Below are 23184 nucleotides of genomic sequence, written 5' to 3' on the forward strand. Positions count from 1 at the left end.
GCAACGGTGCCAAAAAGATGGTGAGCTCCAGTACTGTAGCAATAATGCTATAACTCCTGGGGCTTCCTATCTCTAATTTTATCAACCCGGTAGTTCGTACAAACTTGGAAGCGACGGTGCTGTATGCACAAGTACTAGCTCTTGTCGCAGCTGTCACTTGGTCAGCTGGCACAAGTCCGCTAGGGCTCAAGCCAACTTCTATATGCTCTCAGAAGAAGCTTGCTAAATGATGGACGAAGGCTATCTCAAGGGAAATTAATCTACTTTGCAAAAATGAACTGAAAGCCAACCAAAACATGGAAACCCTAGTAAACCCTAATCTGACTAGCTTAACCTCTATGATGCAATGGTGGGAGTGCAAGTGTCTGGAAATGATGCCATTACTTCTAATGATGTGAAATGCATGAACTTAAACTACTTCTATTGAAAAGAACATGTTTTTGTATTTTTGCTTAAATGGTTGGAGTGATTATGATTTTGTTTCTTATTAGGGTTTGGCTGTGCAGAGGTGGTGCGAAGGGAGAGAAAGCTTGGGAAAGGTCAGGGGGGCTAGGAGAGGTTCCAGGGGATCTCTAACATCATCCCACAGAAGTTCCACACGTTCAGATGCCTAGCAACCGAGTTTGCAGGCTTCTACAGGATGTCTGCAGGGGATCCTACAGGAAGTCTCGGGATTTCTACAGGAAGGTCTGTGGTTGGAGTTTTGGGTGATGGAGGAGTGGAGGAAGTGTATGGGTGAATAGGTAGGATGGAAATGAGGCTTGTTATGGCTCAGGAACAGAGAACTAAAGTGGAGAAAGAGTGCATGAATGGATCTTTAATTAAAATAACTATGTGGTAGCTTGCATGCAAGCATAAGACTGTGTTTTTTGGTGGTTGGTACAGCCCACACCCCCAATCTCTAAAAAAAGATGGCAGCGAGTGCACTATCAACCTTTTCTTGACTCTAATGAATTAAAATCCTCCTCCTCTAATCTAAACAACTAAAAGCACTTAAACCATAAGCTAATCCTACTTCAATCACACAAAACAAATCAAATCAGTAGAATGGAAATTCTAAATGCATGTCAAAACAAAGGAAATAAAGTGCTGCAAGGAAACAAGTAACGATACAAGGAAGAGGAGGTCTATTGCTCTCAGGTTGGGCCCTAACCTGAGAGCTATAGCTCCCTTAAAAACTCAGAATTGAATCCAAAGCTGCCTACCTTTATTGAATAATCATGAGTCTAACATCATGCCAAAACTGACTTACAAAAAGACTAATTGGCTAACCAAATTGACTAACTAGCTAATCCCAAAAATGACTAACTGAAATGAGGTCTTAAGCCCTCTTATTTATACAATTTGAGGACTCAACCGTCCTCCTAAAATTTAGGGACTTGGCTGCCCAAGACTTGTAGTTAACAGCAGTCCAACTTGACTTTCTTGGCTGCCCTTGAGCTGATTGATTCGGTGGCCCTTGAACTCCGAGCTGATGGTGGAGAATTCGAGGTAAGGGCCCATAAATGAGGGGGACACCTTCCTACAAATCCTCTAGCTTGTTCTCACACGAATTTGGCTGCCAAGTGCTCATTAAGACCTTCAATTTTGTCTCCAAGTTGACCAAAAAGGCTACACAAAGCACCCATTAGACTTGTTGGCATAATGACTAACCAAATTCACTCTATTAACATAAAAATAATAAAAAACATGCAATAAAAAAATGAGAATGGTGGACTAAGCCAAATTAGGAGGTTGAATGAGCCCAAATAATTGTACATTTTTGGGGCTCATCACATACAATGACATGATCAACATCGGGTGACACACAAGTTTTAGGTGGGTGCCAAAGTTTGGTTGCATTTGCAGAAAGAACACCTTACTAGAGCCCATTGGAAGCTCAAAACATTCCAATATGGGCCTTATACCATCACCAAGGTTGTGGGAGACAATGCTTTTGAGCTCAACATTTCCCCATTCTTGGGCCTGCACCCAATGTTCAATGTGGACCACCTTTGACCATACTTTCCACCATTACTGGACACATTAAACATTGCAGAATAACTAACACTAACAAAGCTAAACCCAAATTGCATGGAACAAGCCACAACTGATATCATGGACATGTAGATGAAGAACACTCGATAACAGAAGATCCAATTGTATTATGTTGTCAAAGCTGACGAACTCATGCACCAAGGCAAGTGGTTCACGAGGGACCAAGTTCAGTAGAAGTTTCCCCATCTCATGGAGGCACTCAACACAATGGGGACCATTACTTCCTAAGGGGGAGGATAGATCCAGGTGGATATTGGTGACCACCCACCTATTCCTCTTGTATCGCCACCATTATTTATTTTTGTTTCCTTAATTGTAGCACAATTTATTATTTTTGGCAGTTTTTTTCGAGTCCTAAACTTCCAGAGCCATTTTGAGGCCCTAAATGACGTTTTTTTAGAAAATGGACATACCAAAAACACTTGTCATGGGTTTGTAGTAAAAATTTGTAGTCTTCGAATAGATATTTCTAACAAGGTATCATGCATGTTAAATGAAGGTTATATGCCAAAGTTACGATCTTGTGAAGTTGATGTACTAATTTACCCCAATGGGACCCATAGACTTTTGGCGCTTCATCTCCTAGGGTTAGGTTTTGGATGTTTAGGGTTTTAAATTGTTTCTCAATAATAAATAGGTCTTCGAGCCTCATTGTAACACAATTCAGAAGGCATGTAACCACCACATCTCTTCTTAGAGATAAGCTACCACTACTTGAGCTAGTTTATTTCCATTCTGCATGTAAACAATTTTCAGTACTTTGTTATTAATGAATTTAATTTATGTTTTCATTGTATCTCTATGTGTCTATTTATATATGTATTTCGTTTTGTTCCTTAATAAAATCTAGATCAGTCTACCTCCATATCTATGGTGCCTTTCGATTATTGGGATCCTCTGTTGCTAGATCTTCTCGTACTTTTTGACATATATTTTCAATCTCCCGCTCCATGATAGAATGGGCAAGAGAATCCTTTGTAGTCATATGTAACTTTAAAATTACAAAAGGTCTTACTCTTGAAACATCTACTCCAGACCTCCATTTCTTGGAATGTTATTTTAACATGAACTTTTCCAATTTTTAATTTTTGGCCTTATTATAATAGGCATTGCGCATAATAAATTGTTGTTCTTCAAATATTGTTGGCTCTTCAGTAGACAAATTCTCTATCATATTTTGAATTTCTATTATTCATAGTTCCACTCAATCATGCACTATGACATTTTCTACCTCCATATCGATGGGGCCTTTCGATTTTTGGGATAATTTGTTGCTAGAGATCCTCTTACTTTTTGACGACACAATAGAATGACAATTTTCCAAATCGATATGTGGGGTGGTTCTTCACCATCATCTCTTCCAAACCTCAATAATTACTCTCTCATCTAGTTGCACTTGTTTCATATTTTTTATGTGTAGAGGAAGAATCCTACATGCTAGTGGGGCTGACAAAGATTGCACATTACTGGGGTTCTTCCCTCATTATTTGGTCTTTCTTTGTTGTTGTGAATTTGTACTAACTTTTGTAAGTAGGTCATCATTCTGCATAATTTTTTCTTATTCCTTTCCTTTTAGTGTTTCCATTTTGTTGTCTCTCATTTGCTTTGCAATCCTAGTAAACAAGTTCCCATACCTCACTGATGATAGGTGTTTAGAGGATAACCTTTTAGGTTCAAATACCTTGACGAGTTCAATGTACTTCAAATTAAATGGCTTAAATGTCTTAGATATCTTGGATAAATGTGAGGAATTATTTAAAACACTGTTTGCTATCTTGAAGGGTAATAAGATAAATTATTATTCTTTTTATTACCAAACAAAATTGACCAAGAACAATATGGTATGCATACTTATGTGACAAAGTATCTATCAAAAATAAACAAAGGAAGCAACAAGGGACTTCCATGATATCCATAAAATTGTATATGTTTGTGAGTCTCTTCTTGTACGAAAACCCCTTTTCCTTTCAAAAAGCCTTGTGATTCTTGAGTTAACCTTTATGATTCAACTCACATTAATATATGTCTAGATTCCTTAACAAATTTATTTTGAAGGAAGAAAAAATGAAAACATGCCTTATATCTCCTTTGAATAAGATAGTGGAACTGACTTGGCTTAACCTCAAGATTCACATTATTCCTCAAAGGTAGGTCATTAAATAAAGTACAATAGACTAGTGCTAATACAAAGTAATCCATTACGAAAAATCTTTGATTCTTCATGTAATTTTCTAATTGGAATGAAATTTAATTGGAAATCACATTTTCCCCATCAAATATAGTTTTCTTTGAATGAGAAGTATATAATGTAAAGGAATGAACTAGGTAAATGGGACATTGAATATTATTCCATTATTTTTGCAAAGAACTAGGAGAAGTATCAATAAGGCTTTGGTAATACAAAGATATTAAGGTATAAGAGGTTTATTGGCATGTGTGTTGATTGTTGAAAATAGCAACAAGAAATGATAAAAATAGAATCCATAAATTCTAGTTTAATTTGTCCTTGAATTAAACTGAGAATTAAAATTGAATTCTATTCTCATAGCAACTTGTAATAGTTAACTAGAGTGATTTGACTTAGTTAACTTAGGAATTTTGAGTTGGAAGTCTTTCTGAAGTCATGTATATGTTCTCCCTATATTATAGGGGTCCAGGATGAGTTAAGTATGAGTTGTAATTAGTTAACTCAGTTTATTGAGTTAAGTCCAGTTAAATTAGTTCCAAACTGTATGAGGAACTAATAGTGAGTTAACAATCAGTTGACGTATCAGTGCACTCAACTAGTTCTACTCTAGTTAACTGAATATTCCCTCATCAAAAACTCATGCATGTCGATTATGGAGAAAGACCCAGTTGATACTAGAGTGTAGGGATAGTGTACTATTTGTTGTATAATTTTCTAAGTTGCACATATCATGCATGCAATTAGGAACTAGACCTAATTTTGGATTGCGTAGTTTTGGATGAGGAATTTCCCTTTAAATACAGGCTAATTCTCTCACGAACTATGTAAAGAATTAGAAACTTGATGGCTTGGAAATTTGGCTAAGTATTGGCCAAAGGAAGTCATCAAGTGGAGCATAGGAAATACTTGTGTAGGTTAAGCTCAAGGTTGAGCAGAGCATATTGTATTCATCTGAATTCTTTGACAAAGGGCACAAGGAAATAGGGACTTGGAGAGCTGGAGAATCGGCTAAGTGTTGGCCAAGAGCTTGCTTGTGAGTTGGAGATTGATTTTACTGAGTGTTGGGATTGTTCTTGTGAGAACAACCATTGTAATTTCATCTTGATTTTCCAGATTACTACAATATAGTAGTGGGGTTTTGAGTTGTGGCGTTCCCTGGATATTTATTGTGTTATGTGTCATTGATGTTCTTCCTCTTGTCGATTATTGTTTTTCTCGATATTTATGTGATTTTGCTGTAAAGAGTAGAAGTAGATTCCTGTCTCTTGTTTTAGTAGATTACTTGAGCTTGTGAATCTACAAGATTTTCTACATGGTATCAGAGCTAGATTTGTAGAAGGATTTTCTACATGGTATTAGAGTAAGATTATTTTTTGGGTCGAGAGTTTGCAGAGAATATCTGAATATTTTTTGAAAAAATTTCAGAAACAAATAGAAGATCTAGATTCCTTGCGAAAAAATACCCAAATTCAAAAAAAATCTGGTTGAATCGGAGTTCGGTTGAGGGATATATCGCTGATTTAAAATCATCTCTTTTTCTAGAAAATTCTGTGATGGCAGGACAAAGGAAGATATGGTGATCCTTGCTCTTGTTGGACTCCCAAAAGAGTTGTAATAGTTATGAGGACTCTATCAATGGTTGGGAGAAGCTTCCAGATTTGGAATGACTGTGGTCAGATTTGATGTAGGAGGAGATAAGGAGGAACACAAGGGGTGGGACCTCTTCCAAGGAAGTGCAAGAGGATTGTGCCTTAGCTAGTAAGGCAAAATGGGCCAAGGGAAAGAAGTCCCAAGGCGAGGAGGGTGGAAATAATATGGATTTGATGAAAGTCAATTGTTTTAATTTTCACGAGCACGGGCACTATGCCAAGAAATTCCCTTAGAAGAAAGCAAGCAAGAAGGATCCGACAGTAGCGAAAACAGGTGAGGCTCTAGCTTCACAATTCAAACTTGATTTCACTCTCATTGCATGCATGGCCGACACTACCATGGGAGGTGTGTGGTATCTTCACAACGGTGCTCTATTCCATATGAAGGGGAATAGAGATCTCTTTAGTGATTTTGAGGAGAAAGACCTCAAGCAAAGCATAGAGTTTGGAGATGACGATAGGTATAGAGTTATCGATATCGGTACGGTTACCTTTAAGAGGGAGTCTAGCTCCCCTCTCAGGGTATAGATGTGATGTGTGTTCCAGGACTAAAGAAGAATCTTATTTCAGTCGGGGTATTGGAAGACCGTGGTTATGATGTGTTTTTTAGTAAGGGAAATGTTTTCCTTAGACACATCACCATGGGACAGGTGAAACTGATCGGTGCATAGGTCAAGAACCTGTATGCTCTTAAGTTTCAAGATGCATGCAAAGCCTTGAGGATCAAGGCAAAGGTTAGAGACTTGGTGGTTGAGATGGAGAGTAAATTACTTCTCAACATGCAACCCTAGAAGAAGCCTCGGAAGCAGCTTCAGGAAGTTGTGGAGCAACCAAAAATAGAGAATTTGAGAGGAGAACGAGTGGAGAGATCCACTCAAGCAGAGAAGTAGTCTCAGACAATTGTGGAGTAGCCACAATTGGAGAAGTCGAGAGGAGACCGAGTGGAGGCATATTGTCATGCAGAGACCTCCGGTAGGGGGAAATTTCGAGCCAGGTGGGAAGAGGGATCACATGCAGCCATACCTCTAGATGTGAGGTGGGGTGATTTGAAGTGATAGTCCCAAGAGGGCCAAAATTAGGTAGGGTCCACTGAGTGGTTTTATCTCATGGATCGTATCTTGCTATGGGAGCCCAAAGTACATAATAGCGGGAGGAATCAATGGGATTGATGCAGTCAGAGATCAAAGTGACAGAGGCTAGAGCAGTCAGATACTGAAGAGCATAGAGAGGGTTGACAACAAGTGCAGAAAGACAGAGTCAACAAAAGCACATAGTTTTTAGTCGACAAAGGCAATAGTAGTCAAAGACTTTGATGACATAGGTATCATTCTGATTCAGGTTGGATGCTTTTTTTGTTTCTAGAGTTGCTGGAGCAACAACACTAGAGAGAAGTGTTGCATGCAAGACATTTCAAAGGTTCAGGATCGAGATTGAGTTGAATTCCTTTCTTGTTGAGAGGGAGTGTTGTAAATAGCAACAAGAAATGATAAAAATAGAATCCAGAAATTCTAGTTTAATTTGTCCTTGAATTAAACTGCGAATTAAAATCGAATTCTATTCTCATAGCAACTTGTAATAGTTAACTAAAGTGAGTTGACTTAGTTAACTTAGGAATTTCGAGTTGGAAGTATTTCTAAAGGCATGTATATGTTCTCCCTATATTATAGGGGTCCAAGATGAGTTAAATATGACTTGTAATTAATTAACTCATTTTACTGAGTTAAGTTAAGTTATATTAGTTCCAAACTGTTTGAGGAACTAATAGTGAGTTAACAGTCAGTTGATGCATTAGTGAACTCAACTAGTGCTACTCTAGTTAACTGAATATTCCCTCATTAGAAACTCGTGCATGTCGATTCTGAGAAAGACCCAGTTGAGAATAGAGTGCAGGGATAGTGTACTATTTGTTGTATAATTTTTCTGACTTGTACAGATCATGCATGCAATCAGGAACTGGACCTAATTTTGGATTGTGTAGTTATGGATGAGGAATTTCCCTTTAAATACAGGCTAATTCTCTTAGGAGTTGTGCAAAGAATTAGAAGCTTGATGGCTTGGAAATTTGGCTAAGTATTGGCCAAAGGAAGTCATCAAGCGGAGGATAGGAAATACTTGTGTAGGTTAAGCTCAAGGTTGAGCAAAGAATATTGTATTCATCTGAATTATTTGACCAAGCGTGCAAGGAAATAGGGACTTGGAGAGCTGGATAATCGGCTAAGTGTTGGCCAAGAGCTTGCTTGTGAGTTAGAGATTGAGTTTACTGAGTGCTGGGATTGTTCTTGTGAGAACAAGCATTGTAATTTCATCTTGATTTTCCAGATTAATACAATATAGTAGTGGTGTTTTGAGTTGTGGCTTTCCCCAGATATTTATTGTGTTAAGTTCCATTGATGTTCTTCCTCTTGTCCATTATTTTTTTGCTCGATCTTTATGTGCTTTCGTTGTAAAGAGTAGAAGTAGATTCTTGTCTCTTGTTTTAGTAGATTACATGAGCTTGTGAATCTACAAGATTTTATACACTGATTGAACTATGAATTCCTTGAGTGCATTTACAACCTTGCAGGCTAAGAGTTGAAGAAATAATTTGATTCAAGTAGCTTGATTGTCCTATTGGGGTCAAGCAACATCAACATTATTCTGAAGACATTTGGAGTCAAGAGTACTAGGTTCTTTCCCTAGGCATCCCCTTGCATCATTATGGTATTGGAGTCAAAGTGACAAGCACACTAAGAAAAAAGTTCCCTGGAACTCAAGACTTCTCGACTGCACATGACATTTTCTAGGCTAGTTGTCTAGATTTTATTCTTCAACTTATTCTTAGGCATCATATTTAAATACCATTTATTCACCATCGACCAATGGAAGTTCTTATCTTGGTATGAAAGGAAGTTAGTAATATTTCCACAAAATACCTCCTTTTTACTTGCCATATTCCTTTATACTTCCAAGGCACTTTGATGTACATAACAAGTTAAGTGTTGCATTACAAATCTTTTAGTTATTCAAAGGCCCACTTCATGAATGGAATTTACTAAAACATCCCTTCATCATGTACCACCTTCATTCGGACATGCGAACATCATAATTGCGAGTTAATTGACAAAGTCATGTATTTATGGAAATACAAAGGATTTGATTCACATAATGCCATATTTCCACCTTTTACCTTGAACATTAGGCTTTCATAAATGCACTTGGAATAGAACTCTAAAGGAGAAAAGGGGTAATTTCATGAATTTCATCAAGTATGCTTATAAAGGATTTGATGCCCTTCCTTTGACTGTAGCACCTTAGCTCTAATACCATGTTGAGAAATCTAGGGCATTAACATTAGTTGATTTCTCTTCTTTGGTGACTACTTGTGAATTTTTTTTACTTGATTGGATTAGGATCTTCCTCTTGTTAGATTATTAGCGTTCTTATTCATCAAACAGTAACCAATGCATGAACATAATAACACAAGAGACACAACATGTAGGCTATGAGCTAGGGCCAAAACCTCTCACTCTTTGAGAGGAAAACCCACACAAATTCTTCTTCTAGAGATTCCAATTGACGAATACCAAGACCGAGACCCTTGACCTATTAGCCGCTTCCAAGATCAAGACACTAGCTCTCTTGACTGTCTTCTCCTTCCTCCTTTCAGTTCCTCTTACGCATTGAGATCATCTTATTTCAATTGACATACTTGAGATGACACTGTACCATATCACTGTCTTGTCACAAAACTGTCCTTACTACAGTACTGTAATACTTCTCTTAAGGGAAACTCTTTCACACCACAAAAATGTGGCTTCTGTTAATCATGTAACTTCTACTTAGACCAAACTGTATACTTTGATCCGAAACTGTTCATCAACATAGAGATCCGAACTGCTCTGTGACTGTGCTAGGAGTCCGAAATCATTACTGTCCTCTCCATCTGAATCACAAAGATGTTTGACTTATGTTCACTATGCTTCATAGAGGAATCTGAGCTTGTGTCTTATCCTTTCTCACTGCCACTGTGATACAGACTTTAGAGGGATCCGAGTTCCAATCTCTGTCTTTATTCCCAAGTCCGAGCTCCTTTTATACTTGATCCAAATTCTGTGGCTGTGATCCAAAAAAATCAGAGACACCTAACTTCTGAACCGCGTTTATGCAAAGTCCATTTACCTGGTATATATATTTGTTTTTTTACATAAATGAGCCAACATGAGCCATGTGAATCGTTGTGACTCCATAAGGTAAGGCCGACATGATCTTTGTTTAACTTGAAGCCAACATGAGAAAGAGAGCTAGTGCTTGTCGTTGGAGTGCTGCTAGACAGTCCTATTAAATCAAATACATTTGTTACATGACCAAGAGGGGCTCTTAATACATGACATAGACTCTTTGACTTTTAATGACCAATCCTAAGGCTCTCAATGGGAGCCATCTAAAAATAAAATCACTTTCTCATGAAACCCATGAAGAAAGCATAAAAAGTAATTTTATTTTCTTCTTTTCATCATTTACAGAAATCACAATTACATGTCATTATGAAGACCGAACGTAGTTACTTATCAACATTAAGAGCATTCAATCAAAATTCCTTTAAAACAATATTCTAATAATACTAATAACTACTATATAAAAATTTGCCTTCATCTTTAATGATTGCCTTTATTTACCTATCTACCATTTGGAAATTGTCCCAACTTCAAATAAAAAATGATGTCTTTATACCATTAATATTTTATTTATCTCCAATTCATCTGGTATGATTAAGGACATTTCATTGGATGTTTTAATATTAACTACTTTAATTCCACCAATACATTTACATGGTCCTTACTCTTTTACAACCTTTAATGGTTTTCTCTATATATTATATTCCCATATTTTATCCAATCAATTGGCCCATTTACTTTCTTTAAGTTGTTACGACAACATCATCTTAATTGGAGGATATGGTACATATGAAACAAGGGAGGCTGCGTAGCAGCTAGTCCCTGCTTTGAGTGGGAAGCGGCGCTGGAGCTCGTTGTTAATGCAGCTTATGTTGGATTCTGTGCACAAGTGATACATAATTAGAAATTAAGCATACAGCATGCCCATCACACGTATTTCTCATTCACAAATTCTGCCCTCAGCAGGTTATTGTAACTTTAAACGCAACAGCACCATCATAATGATACATCAAGCTAGGGTGTTCTCTCAGCCTCACGACTTGAGCATCTTCGCAAACTCTCTATCCCAACGAAAAAATGATCAAGGTCTGGACGATTCCAATAAACTGAGAAGTTGAATGAGAGTCATCCAGGACTCAAATATTATATGATTCCTCGTAGGAATTTTCTGAAGTTATGATCAGAAAGGTAATCTTGAAAATGACAGTGAAAATGTTTAGTGCACTATTTAAATGTTTATCACTGTTGCAAATAATTTATGTTAATAATTTGAGAAAAGGTTCAAGTAACGTGTAAAATTAATCATCGCAATTTTTATAAAAGTTTCGAGTAAGGTGTAAAATTAATCATGAAAATTATTTTTGTCTATCTTGAGTTCATGTAAAAATTTCACAATTTTTGCACACTGCAATTTTTTCATGTGAAGAGCAATATTTGTTAAGGGAAGATGGCCAGCCACCATTTGTTTGGACTGCTGTTGTTCATTAAATACTTTCATGCGGAAAATCATGAAAAGAGAGAAATCCCAGGCGCACCGATCATGTAGTAATACAACCTAGAAGAAGGTAGAGGAGAAAGGGCACGGGGAGAGCCCACTTCCAGCCAAGTCAAAGCCATCCATCCAAGACAAAGCCATCCATCCAATCGTCGTAGGGTTACGGGAAGAGCTGCCTATCCAGCAGGCGCCAGATGATTGGCCGATTATCCAGTGGTCCCGAGATAGAAAATAGAATTATTCCGTGTCGCCTTATCCTGCCAGTAAGATGGTTGGACACCTGGAGGGGCAGTTTGCCTTTGCGCTATTTGACAGATGCAGGAAAATGAAAACATGCAGTTATTGCATGCCACCCACTTGTCCTGTACCTTTTGCCATTTTAAGCATTTCTACACAGCCCTTCTCTGGTTTGGAATGGACACTCCTGATCTAATCCGACGACAAAAGTATTGACTGCATGAAGACGGTTTTAAACGAGAAATCTGTTCGATCGATCAAAGATCCTTTATTGTCCAGCGCTACGGCTTCTGCACGGTAAATAACTCTTCTGCAACTTTTAATTTTGGTTTGCTGTGAGTGTTTGGACGGAAGCTTCAGCAGAAAAATCTTGATATTCTTGCTCTCGTCCTGACAACATTTCAATGTTCAATTGAAAACCTTAGACTGAAAGACGGAAAAGCTTTGAAGTCCAGCGCTGTAAATGTTGCAAATATGGCAGCGTATATTGTCTTAATCTTTTGTATTAGACGTGTGTGTTTACGGTGGAAGAGAAAAAATCCAAAGAACAAGAGATCTTTGCAAATTATTATGTCTTTGAATTATGTTCCGTATGTATCTTTTGGCACTGACTTGTCTTTCAAATTTTTCTTCCATTACCAAGTGGGCAGAGAAGATTATTAAACTTTTAGTGGTCAATTTTTTCTGTAGATTGTACATTTCCGGAGCCTGGATAAGCCGAAGGAAGATGATTTTTGTTTCGAACTATAAGTGGTTCGAACCTTGGTCTCTATAATTGATGCAGGTTGAAATCCCTTTGCATACAACGAAGACTAGAGGTAAATTCATGCTCTGAAACTGTGCTTATCATCATTTGTTTTCCCCAGTTAGATGCATATCACAATATTTGTGTTACTTCCAAAGTGTTGTTGAGAGCTGAATTCTGCAGGTACAGGTGGAGGTCGAAGTGATGATTGTAGGAGTTAAGGACAAAGGTCCAACAATACTTCAGCAAGCCAAGAAGCTTCCTATTCTAACAAATTCCTACTCACTTTCAATTTCAAAATTTGGATGATAAGTTAGTTGTGAGTGCGGATGATAAGTTTGGCTGCTAAATGGATGCCTTTTTATCGGCAATGGTGTGGTGTTAATGGGAAGTCCACACGAGAACGACAGCGGCGACTTTGTGTACGGTCGACGGCGCCAACTCTTTTACAGTTCGGCGGTAGAAGCGACTGGAGAAACTGAACAACACGAGCTTATCATTGCTAACTTTTTGAAACCCATTGAATCGAACGCATATTCGCGTGGATAGAGGTTTTTGGAGTTGCATATTCTTTACATCCAAGTCAAAAAATATATTGTTTATATGTTTATGTGAAAAAAATATCGTATGTATTTTTTGTTGTTGTTATTTTTAAATAATAGAAGTGTAAATTGTATTTACTAAAAAAAATAGTTTAAATGTGCAAGTAATAAAACAGAAATTCATGCTAGTAAATGCAGAAAACTCGGTACTAATAGAAGTGTAAATTGTATTTACTAAAAAAAATAGTTTAAATGTGCAAGTAATAAAACAGAAATTCATGCTGGTAAATGCAGAAAACTCAGTACCATTATTATATTTGCAGTAAGGCCATATAGTATGATTAATACAATATATGATTGACCGATCATGTAATTGCTGATAAATTTGAGATTGTGTGCAGACTGATAAAAGCCGAAGAATGGGAGGTTATCTGATCAGTACCAAGAGACACAAGTCTAGTTTCCTGTGTGTTGCAGCGACACAAGTCTAGTCTGCTTTCCTGTCTGTTGCGCTGCAACAGAATGTTACTCTAGCTCCAAGATCGCATCCCAAAGCATATATGAAATATTTCAGGTTTCTGAATTAACACTGATTTCATATTTGTCTTTTTAAGAATTTAAATATCTCAGTTTTTCAGAGAAATTTGTATAGATTTAATATCTGTTTTTTCAGGTTACCAAATCCATACTATCAAATATCTCAAATCTTTTCAAAGCACTGATTTCATAGAAATTCAAATTCAAACTTAAATGCCTTAGGATTTTGATTTTTTTATTTTTGTATTTAAGATTTTACATATAGCAAGTAAAGGTAGGAGAGGCATCAATGAAAGAGATAGTTTGTTACCTTGTTTGAGTTTCAATTTGAAAATAGTTCCAGGAGAAAATTGACGGAGCGAAGGAGCCAATTCAAGCTCCAGCGATTGCCTTGCCGCTGAAGCCTATCCACAGGAAAATTCTATGATCTTCTTCTGTTCTTCTTCTTTTCTCTCCAGCGTCAAAAAGAGAATCAAACTGGAAGAATTCACACCTTTCTAACTTTGAAGAATCAAACTGGAAGAATTCACACCTTTCTAACACTTTTGAGAATCAAACTGGAAGAATTCGCACCTTTCAACACTTTTGAAGGAGCAGAGTAGGATTTCTAACTAGATAGAGATTCTTCAGCTGTTATACCACTAACTGTGAATGGCTTCGGATAGAAGTTCGATGGCTGCACTATATTCCACAGTGACATGCAACAACGCCACAGTAGACACAGTAGCAACAGGTGGAAACTTCAAAGAAAAAGCAGCAATAGGTGTCACAGCAGGAAGGATGAAGGATGTATGAATAAGGATGTACTGTTAGCATTTTATACTGCTAGACTAATGTTAGCATTAGTCTAACCAGTCCAAAAAAATGAACAAATGAATAACACAAAACCAACATAATATATGCTTTCTCGCCTCTGGCCTCGGGAAGAGGCCAAATAAGATAGTAAAGTACTATTTATCCAAAAAGTTTCATTATACTCGATTAAATAGCAACCGCAAACAGCTCGCAAGCAGCTCAATTAATGTTAAGTTCATCCGATCCGATTACTATAGTCCCTGGCCATTGCCAGATGGCAGGGACTAATAACATGTGAATTCAAAATATAGTTTCGTTAGTAAGAAATAACTTTGACCAAAGAAGATGCTTGTTTCCAAAGGAGAAATACTTCAATTCATGTTCCTGCAAACACTTATTCATAAATGAGGTTAGATGTTCTTTTTCAAAATTCATTTTATGAGTTAATAGCACAACAATTATTTCTTTTCACACAAAAGAATAACATATGAAGTCCTTTTCAAAACCAAAGAAGAAATTGATAACTCGGTACCTTCAAAAGCTATATTTATTTCACCAAAGCATTCAAATACTTGATTTTTCCTAATCAATTTAATTTTGGGTTTTATAATTGAAGCGTAATTTGTTATATATTTTCTAACCAACATAGTTTTTCCAAAGAATGATTAAACAACTGTGTGACTGGTCGGAGGCTTCAATAACTATAGTTTTAATTCTTTATATATATTATACTAATTTTATTAATATTTTGAACTAACAATTTTTCTTTCGAGACTACAAATAGACATTTCTTTGGATTTAAAAATATGCCATACAATATACACTTTTTAAATAAAATTGTAGGTGTGGATTTTCCTCTTGACTTTGAATAAACATTCAAATTATCCTAATAATCTGCCATGGTTTTTCCCATAATATATTTGAATACATGATCCATGATTTTTCCCATAATATATTTGAATACATGATCCATGATTTTTCCCATAATATATTTGAATACATGATCCATGACTGTTTTAAATGTGGCCCCATAATTCCTTAATCCAAATGAGATTCAAATATAAGCATAAGTTCCCTGAGGTATTGCAAAATTTTCCATATGTATGGTTTCATTAGCCACCAATATTTGATTCTACCCATAGAATCTATCAAACATAAAGATTACTGCAGAACTAGTGACTTGTGGTAACATCTCTATATTTGGAAATGGGTAGTTATCTTTAAGAGAAAACTTATTAAAGTTCTGAAAGTCAATACATAATCAAATTTATCTTTTCCTTTTTCTAATTACTACTAGGTTTGAAATAAATCAGAATGTCTAATGAAAATATGATTCCTACCTTTTCCATTTTTTCAAATTCTAGTATGACCAAAGACTTCAACATGGAAATAATTATCCTTGGATTTTGTTTAATTGGCTTAGCTTCTTCTTCTTTTAGAAACATGACATGTTGAATAATATTGTGCAAAAATATATTGAAAGTCTTTGAAAACCCTGACGTATTGATCAACTTTATTCATGCTAAGTGTGGCTCCCAAATTCAAATATTTTGGTTTGTTTTGAGTTCCATTTTTTTTTTGTGAACATGCTTAAGTATTCTAAGTAATCACTGCACAAAAATTTTATTCTTCATTACTCATCTCAAGTAAATAAAGACTCTAAAGGAATAGGGAATTTTGTCCTCACACCAAGTGGAATAAGAATCTTCCTTTTCAATGTCTGATTTTACAAAAACTTCAGAAATGTGTTCTTCATTTTCAAATAGTTTTCAAAATTGTTGCTTATTAAGTATTGATGGACAAAATATCATCGTGACTTGAAAATAATTATATAATGATCATGGATTAAAAAATAAGCTTACATAATTTATTAACCCACTCTTTGATTTCTTTATCTTGAGATAAAATAGTATATTGGAAATTTTCAAATTTTGAAGTGAATCCCAAACCCTTTCAGTATAAGCCTTCAAAACACCCTCTTTTGTGTTATATCTTTTTCAAACTTGACTTTGACCACAAAATCAGAGTCTTCCACAACTATAAGATATTTTATCATTATATGATGAGGAAGTGTTAATCCTTGGATTAATGCTTCATATTATACTTTATACTTTATTGTTTGTGCATTTGAATTGTAATTGAAAAGCATGCATACGTAATTCACCATGTGGAATTTTAAAAGCAACACCTGCTCTAGATCCAAATTTTGACGAAGAACCGTTGAAAAACATCCTACAAAATTCTTGAAGTGGGACTTCACCTTTTACTTCAATTTTGATAGAACAACATAATTACCATGACATGTGTCAATATAATTATAACCACTAACAAATTCTTTCTTCTCAAAATAAAAAACATTCTCTTTGTCACGAGGAACCTTTGTTAATATGCCTTACTAATTTTGGGGCTTCATGTACCTTACATCATTCATTATATAACCACCTAAAGGAAAGGTCAATTCTCTTCCTAATACTAGACCATATGCTATAGGTAAATCAACCACAATTATAGTAAAAAATATTGTAATATGAGGTGCAAAGATTATTAATGCACATTGCAATTTTTTTTTTGCTTTTACTATATATTGGTACTTTTCTGGAATGAATGGTACAAATTCTATTTTCCATTCACTACAACAAAACAAGCAATTTGAGCCAGATTTAGCATCAAATTTTAATGCATTTTTTTCTCAATTGGGATGAGCATCTCGACGCTAAATTTGGCTCTATTGTACAATTTTTAAAGCGTCTTTTTTTTGCACCAAATTTTGCATCTTTTTTTACGCCAAATTTTCCATCATTTTTTGCATCATATTTTACACTAAGATTTGCATTTGGTTTTACAACAGGTTTTGCTTCTAGTTTTGTGCCATTTTTTGCATCTATCTTTGCATCATTTTTCTTCTTCCTCTTTTGTGGCATTCTTTGCTTCTAGTATTGTGTTGTAATTTGCATAGAGTTTTACACCATCTTTGGCATCTGATTTAGTGCCTTTTTTTACATCCAGTTTGTGCCAATTTTTGCAGCTATACTTATGCCATTTTTTGCTTCTAATTTTGTACTTATTTTTACATCTATTTTTGCGCTAGTTTTTCTGCCTTTTTTTACACTATTTTTTCGATCCAATTTTGCACCATATGTTGAATATGATTTAGTGCCAAATTTTGCATGCATTTTTGCACCGTTTTTTTGCATCCACTTTTGCGTTTTATTTATATCCATTTTTTGCATCCTATTTTGGACCATATTTTGCATCTAATTTCGCATCATTTGTTGCATCCAATTTAGCATCATTTTTAACACCATTTCCTGCATCCAATTTTGCATCCTTTTGAGCATCTAAATTTGCATCCTATGTTGAACCATGTGTTGTGTCCACCTTTGCATCCCATTTTGTGTCTATTGTTACATTCAATTTTGAGCCATTTTTTTCGTCTATTTTGCATTTGTTTTTGCACCAAGTTTTGAATGATTTGTTGCACCTCATTTTACATCCAATGTTGCGCCTCAATTTGAATCCAAATTTGAGCCATTTTTATACCCATTTTTGCACTATTTTTTCTTCTTTTGTGTCTAATTTTGCATCCTTTTTGGCATCCTTTTTTTTGCCACATTTTGTGTCCACATTTGCATTTCATTTTGCAGCTAGATTTTAGTTCGAATTTTCATCTAGTTATGCATCATTTTTTACATCCTTGGTTTCACCCGTTTTTAGTCCCATTTTGCATTTGTTTTGTGTCTTTTCTTACATCCTTTTTGCACCCAATTTTGCATCCTAATTTTACACCATTCTTTCAGAAACCATGGAACTATTGCACCCATCAACAACAGTGCTACCTTATAGCTTGTCTAGAGTTCCAATCCAAACTCCCCACATCAATACCAATGCTCCCCAAACCATCTTGTAGGTATCCTCCTCGAACACTGTTTTTACACTTGCATCATCCAGCTTGCTTACAGAAATCATATTTCTGGCTAATGCAGGAATATGCAGAACACCTGGAAGTGTTCTAACCCTTTCACCTTGCAACTTCAACTTTACTTTTCCACGACCAATGATTCTAGCCTTCCTGTCATCCCCTAAGAAGACATCACCACCATCATATTTCTCATACTCGCAGAACCACTCTCTATGGGGAGTGAAGTGAAAGGATGCACCTGAGTCAATCAACCATGCCTCATGATCTACATGTGTACTTGAAGAAGCCAAGTACACATCCCCACATTCATCTGAGGTGGTTTTTGCCTCTGCGGAAGGAGTCATTTTGGTGTCCATTTTTGCATCCTTGTTTGCACCCAATTTGGTATCCTTTCATATGCCCTATTTTGTTCCCTTTTTTGTGTCTAGTGTTGCAACCTTTTTTAATTTTACTTTAAAACCCTTGTTGTGTCATTGTTTGCATCTTGTTTTGATGGCTAGTTTAACATCCAATTCTACTCCCAATTTTGCATCCATGGTTACATCCACTTTTGGATTTTTATTTAGAGTTTTACTTTTATTTCCATTTATGACCCCCTCTATGTGTTCATCTTACTAATTTCATTTACATAGTGAAATATATTACAGTTTCTAAATATCATTTTGCTGTAGGATTTAATGCACGGTTAGATGAACATAAAACCCTCTCAGTTTATCTCGGAAACCTAGGACAAACCAATTAAGAGAAAGTTTGTTCTAAGGCTCAGGATTCTTAGTAGATCAAGATGTAGAGTATATATTAAGAAAAAAAGAAGTAATTCTTGTGAGTCCTCGCATGCAGGTCTTCTTGGAGTTTTTAGTGTAGCTAGGAAGCGCTCCTAGCTAGCTCCAAAGCTTGGTCCTACACATAAGAGAGAGAATAAAGCAACCTTCACAGCATAATATCTTGATAATCGAAACTATCAGAAACATATAAATATTATTGAATAAATAAATATAAACCAAAATCCCATACATTCATTAGTTAAATAGAATAAGTAAAGAATGAATAGAAACATATGGAAGGAAGAACAACTGATCTATATTAATAAAGGAGTTGGAGGAAAGTTACAACAATCAGATGTAGTTGCAGCAACACCTCCCCCAACTCCTAGCTCCAAAACTCTCCCTCTCAAGATAGATCTCAGCAGCGTGACAATACAAGAATTCCCATCATTTTCTCAATGGCCAAGCCTCCAATATATAGGAAAGTGAAGGCTATGAATATTTCTAAAATTCCTCATTAGTTCCATTTGGGCAAAATATTTTGGGTGAATAATGTTTCCTCATATAAAAATGGTCTTTTCCACTTTTTAGATGCTTTTGTTCTTAGGAAAAAGCTTCCCCATGCTTTATGGCTCTTTCCCGCTTTTGTATGCTTTTATTTTTTAGGAAAAAGCTAAAGATGAGGATAAAAAGATCACATTCCACCATTTGAGTTTATGAAAGTGAACAAGAGTGTCAAATTCAAATTCAAATTCTAGTTTGCTTATGTTTTAGTTTTTTTTTTAATATATTTACTTTTAGTATTTTTTTATTTTCTAAAAAAACATATTTAGTTTTTGGTATTTCTTTTCTATAAGAAAAATTATATTTTGTTTTTATAAAAATAGATTTTAAACATTCCATTCATGCTAAATTTGTGATTTTATGATAGGAGTTTAAATTATATATAAAAAAGTAGCTTAATGCCATGTGTTGTGTCGTTGAGATGGGTATTATAAATCTGTTCCTTGCTAAGTTATAGAATGTGATTGGGTTTTCTTAATGCAATAAAACTAATTATGTTATTCATTATATCTTGAAATGTTCATCTTGAACCTAATAAAACAATAAAGTTAAAATAGGTTTGCCTTTGTCTTTGTAGATCTTTGTCCCCATTAATATTCATCTTAATAGATTAATTGTCTTATGGTGGTCTTGAGTGGTCACTTCCATTAGTTGCATGCTTTATAGTTTTCCGTTAGTGACATTTTTTAGGCTTGTTAACATGTTATTTAATTTATCAAAATGTGTTATTTTCCATATTATTGTTAAATATAAATATTAAATATGTTGGTTTTTTAGCATGGTTTAGCAAAACGTTTCAAAAACGTTTATAGATTGTATTTTATAATGCAATGATTCATTTCTTGATGAAATTGTCTTGGATATTGTTTTTTAATGATTCATTGATTGATGAAATTGTTATGGATATTTTTTTTAGTATAATGAATTATATGTGATAAAGTCAAAAGTCACCTCTTTTTTATATTTTCATTGGTCAATTTCCCTTAAGGCCATCAAGTTCACCATTTGGTCCCAGGTTAAGGAAATATAGGAGTCATGAAGTGGAATTGTCCAAGCACTTAAATCTTGAGACATGTTTTTTTTAGTCACATTATACTTCCTTTCTGTGTAAATTCTCGATGAAAATAGTCTCATGGAACATGAGGGGCCTCAATAGTAATGGAAAAAAAGACTCCTAAAAGAAAAATAGTACGCAAAGCACCCATCAACAATGTTGATATAAGAAACAAAAATATTAAGTGAGGTTATACTTCATATAACTCGAAAATTGGGGAGGAATTTCCAAGTAGTAGTGGTTGATGCTTAGAGATACTTGGGCGGAATGGTTATTATTTGAAATGATCAGGACATCAAGGTTACCAATATGTTCACCTATTTTCGCATTATGACAAAACAATTTTAGTTAATTGACATAGAGGACTACCACTGTTATCACTATAAAAGGTTCTAAAATTTAGGACAACTAGTATGGTTCCATTTGAGATAGTTTTGATATGAAATTCACTTTTTGAAGATTGAAGGTTATTTTGGATAGACAATATCAGTTTGTTTGGCTCATTATCATGTGGAGAAGTCATCAAAAAATCCCAAAAAAATGACAAAAAGCTGTGTTCTTGACTCACACAGCAGTTTCATAGCGCGCTACGAAACTGTTGTAGCTGCACATCATGATTTTGTGGGCCAATTTTGAGAAGAAAAAGGAACCCTTCTTGAAGATGGGCTGCTGCAAAGGATTACTTACAGGTTTTGAACATCAAGCAAGGGAAAAACAAGGAAAGGAAAGACAATTATAATCTCCAAACTTTATGTTATGAAGATAGTCATCATTTTGTAGCTCAGACAATTTGTCTTGCTTCAGGCAGCACCTAAGGGGTTTTGTCTTAGCACAAGTATTTGAGTAGGGTCTATGGTTAATTTAATGTATGTCATGTGATTAAAAGAGACAACATGGTCAACAGAAGGTTTTGAAGACAAGCATAAGAATGAAACTCTAAAAAGGAGGAACTCCGTCTCCTTGTTTTTAGCAGTCAACTTCCAAGGGGATTCTTGAATAATTGAAAACTCTTCTCTAAAAAGTGAAAGAGGTTTTTATTCCTAACATAATGAGCTACAAAAACCTCTTTCAGGTTCTTCAAATTCACTATTATCTAGGAGAAATGGATGACCAAACTTGCGCTACGAAACTGTTGTAGGTGCAGTTTTTCACAAACATATTTCTCCTGTTTTACACCTGTTTTTCAAAGACATATTCTAGGCAGTAGGAAAGGTATTTCAAAAACAAAAGAGAGGTTTTTGTTTAGAATGGATTGGTTCAAAAAAGCCTCCTTCAGTTTTTCAAAATACATTTTTTATGAGAATATACGAGCTCTGTCCCAACACCTATGTTTCAGCTAGAACAGAGCAAGGAACAGTCTCCTAGTTTCCAGGAATAGTAAAAGGATGAGGCATCAAGGGCCAACTGGAGGGTTATGTGCACCATCAAATTCGAATTCATGGAGTTATATGTGTCAAAAGGAATGTTTAATTCCTAGATAAGGTTTTTTTAATCATAATGAGGAGTTACACTCCTAATTGTTTTAGGTCTCTAGAACTGCCAGTTAACAGTCAGTTATATTAAATAGTTGGTTTTAAGTGTCAATAGGTGTCAGGTCAGGTAGAATTAGAATTCACCTCATCCTAGAGGAGGAATCTAAGTTATGTAATGAACTCTATATATGGGATAAAATCCAATGTATCAGGGGTTGGAATTTTTTGTAAAGAACTCTCATATTGTGATTTTATGTAAGACTCTGCTTTAAGTAATAAAACATTTGGCTTTGCTTCTCAGGATTCAGAATGAAATCAATGTTCAAAATGTCTTATGGTTCTCCTCTTCTCATTACTTACAGTGGTATGAATGTATGATTACTTAGAATTCATTAGTTATGCTCTAACTTCCTTCATACATTTGTAGACTGTGTTTTCCTTTATGCTTCTGATGTACTCTCCATATGTTGAATTCTAGATGCCCTGACTTCTATGTAAAGCTTATATTATTGTCATACTGAAACATTTATTGACTCCATAAGCCCAATGGATGTTTACTGATCATGTTCAACCATTCATATTTTTCACTTGTTTCATAGAGTTAGCCATATATCCATATCTTTAATGAAAATCATTAACCCTTTGAGAGAGCCCTCTCAGGCTGAGGAGGATAAGCCTTAGCTAAAAGATTGGTTTGAAATAGTTACACTGAGATAGTCTGATCAGCAGCTTATCAGGGTCCTATTTTGGTGATAACATTTTGGTGCGTCTGCCGAGAGCCTGAAGTCTATTCATTCCTGAAATCAAGAAGCTGAACTTCTGAAGGTAACAGGAGCTCAGACATCTTTTTGAGGCTGCAAAACTACCTTGGCGACTCCACACATCGAATAAAAAATTGGAAGGTGACTCCACTGCTAGAAGATCAGTAGCTTGATGAAGTTTCAAGACGAGTTCCATTGCAAGAATGAATGCCAGGTATACCCCTATGAATTGGCCTCATATCCCTAGTTTTCCAAATCCTATGCCAAAGGT

The sequence above is a fragment of the Pinus tabuliformis genome, chromosome 4_2, assembly GCF_031772625.1.
Source record: "Pinus tabuliformis cultivar Carrire ecotype Pingquan chromosome 4_2, CPIR1, whole genome shotgun sequence".
Classification (NCBI taxonomy): domain Eukaryota; kingdom Viridiplantae; phylum Streptophyta; class Pinopsida; order Pinales; family Pinaceae; genus Pinus; species Pinus tabuliformis.